A 4,839-nucleotide genomic window follows, 5' to 3' on the forward strand; every position below is an offset into this window, starting at 1 on the left:
TTCAGATTTCACAATAAAACAGTAGAAACTCAAGGCCAAATTCGGATTGCACAATAATAAGAACAAGAGAAGTCAATTCCAATTTCAGATTTCACAACAAGAACAAGAGAAACCCAAGGCAAAATTCGGATTTCAAAACAAAACAGCAAGAGAAACTCAAAGACAATTCAGATTCCACAATTAGAACAAGAGAAAAACTCAAAGCCCTACTTCACGTTAAGAACCCTAATTCATGATTTCAGAAACGAAAAGAAAACAAAATAGGGGATTACGAAGGACCCTAATTCACGATTACAAAGGAATTGAAACTTTGTGTAGACTAGTTTCGGATTTCAAGGGATTACAAAAAAAAAAAAATAATGGAAACTTTGGAAATAAGGGAATGATTGAACAAGGAAACAATTGAAATAGGGAAATTAGCAATAGTAGTTTCGGATTTCACAAGAAAACAAAAGACTCAGATTTCAAACAAGGAAACAATTGAAATAATGAAATCAACAAACTCTAGAATAGAAAAACACGACTAGATGAACACGAATTGATATATATATATATTTTTTTTTTTGAAATCCTAATATAAGAACACGAACTGAATAGAAAAAAAATGAAAAAGGATAGGCCAAACCGGATGATCCTAAGCTCTGATACCAACTGATACGAACCACACCAACATTGTGATGAAACCCGACACCAAATATGGAACAGCCACCAAGAACATACGAGATTGGAATGGAACCGCGACCCAATGCTTAGCCAAGCACGAACCTTGGTATGAGGAAGACGCCACAAACGGGGATGGAATCCGTTTGATAAGTCAGGATGAACGCCACAAGGAATCTCCTTGATAAGTTCAAAAGTTTCTTCAAGAACTCAAGAAGAAATAAACTCACAATTTCATTCAACATAATCTGATTTTTCACATTGTTTTGGCAATCCTTATAAGGACGAAAATTACATGAAAACAAGACCCATGGTCTTCCTAATGAAAACCGAAATTAAAGAGAACAAGCCTTTTGTCTTCCTAATGAAAACCGAAATTAAAGAAAACAAGCCTTTTGTTCTTCCTAATGAAAACCGAAATTAAAGACAAAAGGACTCTTGGACTCACACAAGTCAAGTGTTTGACTTTTACAAAATAAAGAAAGACCAAAACAACAATAACGTAAATAAATTAAAAATGACAAATACAATAAGACTCATGAAGCTCCTAAACTCAGTCAACTTTGATGAGTAAGGCAAGTCTTTGTTCTCCTTCAATGTTAACCACGGTCTCCTCTTGTTTTAGGACTTTGTGGACTAGGCTGTTAAGTTCTTCCTTGAATCTCTTGGCTCGTGCCCTCGTCACTGGACCAACTGGAACTTGACTTGATACTTGGGTCTTGGTGTCCCCATCATAATGCACCTAGCACTTTCATGCGATTAATGAATCATGTATTGCGTGCTTTCATTGGAAAATTTGTTGTTGTGTATTTTGATGATATTCTTATTTATAGCAAGAGCTTGCATGATCATGCCTCACACTTACATTCTGTTTTGGATGTGCTTAGTAAAGAGAAATTATATGCTAACCTCAAGAAATGTACTTTTTGCACCGATAAGCTAGTTTTCCTAGGTTTTGTTGTGAGTGCTACAGGTATTGAGGTTGATGAGGAGAAGATCAAAGCCATCCAAGAATGGCCGACCCCCACCAGTGTAAGTAATGTTAGAAGTTTTCATGGACTTGCTAGCTTTTACAGGAGGTTTGTGAAGGATTTTAGCACCATCTCCGCACCACTTACAGAAGTTATAAAAAAGAATGTAACATTTAAATGGGGTGAAGCACAAGAGGAGGCATTTCAACTACTTAAATACAAGCTTACTCATGCTCCTTTACTTGCTTTGCCTAACTTTTCTAACACGTTTGAAGTTGAATGTGATGCTTCTGGTATAGGTATTGGCATTGTTCTTATGCAGGATGGGAGACCGCTTGCATACTTTAGTGAAAAGCTAAGCGGGGCTGCCCTTAATTACCCCACCTATGACAAAGAGTTGTATGCACTAGTGCGAGCTTTAGAAACATGGCAGCACTATTTGTGGCCAAAAGAGTTTGTGATTCACACAGATCATGAATCCTTGAAACATTTGAAAGGCCAACACAAGATCAACAAGAGACATGCACGATGGGTTGAGTTCATTAAGACATTTCCTTATGTCATTCGGTATAAGCAAGGTAAGGAGAATGTGGTTGCTGATGCCCTTTCTCGTAGGTATGCCTTAATCTTTACTCTTGATGCTAAGTTACGTTGTTTTGAACACATTAAGGAGCTTTATCCTGTTGACCATGACTTTGGGGAGATTTATGGTGTTTGTGAAAAAACTGCTGAGGGAAAATTTTATAGGCATGAGGGTTTCTTGTTTAGGGAGCATAGGTTGTGCGTACCTAATTGTTCTTTAAGAGACTTGTTAGTTCGGGAATCCCACGGGGGAGGGTTGATGGGACATTTTGGAGTTGCTAAGACCCTAGTTATGTTACAAGAGCACTTCTTTTGGCCCCACATGAAACGAGATGTTGAACGAATTTGTGGTAGGTGTGTCACTTGTAGGCAAGCTAAATCGAGAGTTCAACCAAATGGCCTTTACACACCCCTACCTATTCCTAGTTCACCATGGGTTGATATTTCGATGGATTTTGTGTTGGGTTTACCTAGAAGTAAGCGTGGGAAGGATTCAATCTTTGTGGTGGTAGACCGGTTTTCTAAGATGGCTCATTTTAACCCCTGTCATAAAACTGATGATGCTTCTAACGTTGCAGATTTGTTCTTTAGGGAGATTGTGAGATTACATGGTATGCCTAGGACAATTGTATCAGATAGGGATGCTAAATTCTTAAGCTACTTTTGGAAAACATTGTGGGGTAAACTTGGGACAAAACTATTGTTTTCTACTACTTGTCATCCTCAAACCGATGGTCAAACAGAAGTAGTTAATAGGACTCTATCCACCTTGTTGAGGGCTATCATAAGTAAAAATATTAAGACTTGGGAAGATTGTTTACCACATGTTGAGTTTGCTTATAATCGTTCCATGCATTCTGCTACTAAATTTTCACCATTTGAAATTGTTTATGGTTTTAATCCTCTAACTCCTTTGGATCTATCACCTTTACCTGTTTCTGAGCATTTGAATTTAGATGGAAAGAAGAAGGCAGAATTTGTGAAGCAAATCCATGAGAGGGCACGACTCAACATAGAGAGAAGGACTGAACAGTACATTAAGCAAGCTAACAAGGGTCGTCATAAGCAGGTTTTTGAGCCCGGTGATTGGGTATGGTTACACATGAGGAAAGAACGATTCCCAGCACAAAGACGTTCCAAATTGCTACCTCGAGGAGATGGTCCATTTCAAGTACTTGAAAGGATCAATGACAATGCCTACCGACTCGATTTACCTGGTGAGTATACTGTTAGTGCTACTTTTAATGTTTCTGATTTGAGTCCTTTTGATGCAGGTGACGATTTGAGGTCAAATCCTTCTGAAGAGGGGGGGGAATGATGAGGACACCAAGACTAAAGATCCAAGTCAAGTTCCAGTTGGTCCGGTAACGAGGGCACGAGCCAAGAGATTCAAAGAAGAACTTAACAGCCTAGTCCACAGAGTCCTAAAACAAGAGGAGACCGTGGTCAACACTGAAGGAGAACGAAGACTTGTCCTACTCATCAAAGTAGACCTAGTTTAGAAGCTTGATGAGTCTTATTGTATTTTGTCATCTTGTATTTTTTTATTTAGTCTTTGTTTATTTTGTGAAAAGTCAAACACTTGACTTATGTGAGTCCAAGAGTCCTTTTGTCTTTAATTTTTGGTTTTTATTAGGAAGACAAAAGGCTTGTCTTTAATTTTCGGTTTTCATTAGGAAGACAAAGGGGTTGTCTTTAATTTTCGGTTTTCATTAGGAAGACAAAGGGGTTGTCTTTAATTTTCGGTTTTCATTAGGAAGACAAAAGGCTTGTCTTTAATTTTCGGTTTTCATTAGGAAGACAAAGGGGCTTGTCTTGATGTAGTTTTCGGCTATATATAGGCCTTGTAAACGTTTGGGAAAGGCAGATTTTGATGAAATGAAAATTGAGAGGTTTTCTTCTTGAATTCTTGAAGAGACTATTCGAACTTATCAAGGGTATTCCTTGTGGCGTTCAATCCGACTTATCAAACGGATTCCCACCCCCGTTTGGGGCGTCTTCCTCATACCAAGGTTCATGCTTGGCTAAGCATTGGGTCGCTGTTCTTCATTCCCATTTCGTGTGTTCTTGGTGGCTGCCATATTTGGTGTCGGGTTTCACCACAATCGTTGGTGTGGTTCGTATCATTTATGAAGTTGGTTCAAGGTAGTAAGACAATGGCAGAGTATGTCAGTGAGCATCTAGATTGGTCAAATTCGCGTTTGATTTGGTACCAACGGATGTGGCCTCGGAAGGAGCGATTCACTCAAGGACTGAACCCTGGGATGGCTTAGAGTGTTAGGATCAATCCAGCATATGAGATTGGTAACCCATTTGTGGGATAAGTAGGGGCAGAGGACAAAGGGGCTTGTCTTGATGTAGTTTTCGGCTATATATAGGCCTTGTAAACGTTTGGGAAAGGCAGATTTTGATGAAATGAAAATTGAGAGGTTTTCTTCTTGAGTTCTTGAAGAGACTATTCGAACTTATCAAGGGTATTCCTTGTGGCGTTCAATCCGACTTATCAAACGGATTCCCACCCCCGTTTGTGGCGTCCTCCTCATACCAAGGTTCATGCTTGGCTAAGCATTGGGTCGCTGTTCTTCATTCCCATTTCGTGTGTTCTTGGTGGCTGCCATATTTGGTG

This window comes from Humulus lupulus, chromosome 4 (assembly GCF_963169125.1).
Source record: "Humulus lupulus chromosome 4, drHumLupu1.1, whole genome shotgun sequence".
NCBI lineage: Eukaryota > Viridiplantae > Streptophyta > Magnoliopsida > Rosales > Cannabaceae > Humulus > Humulus lupulus.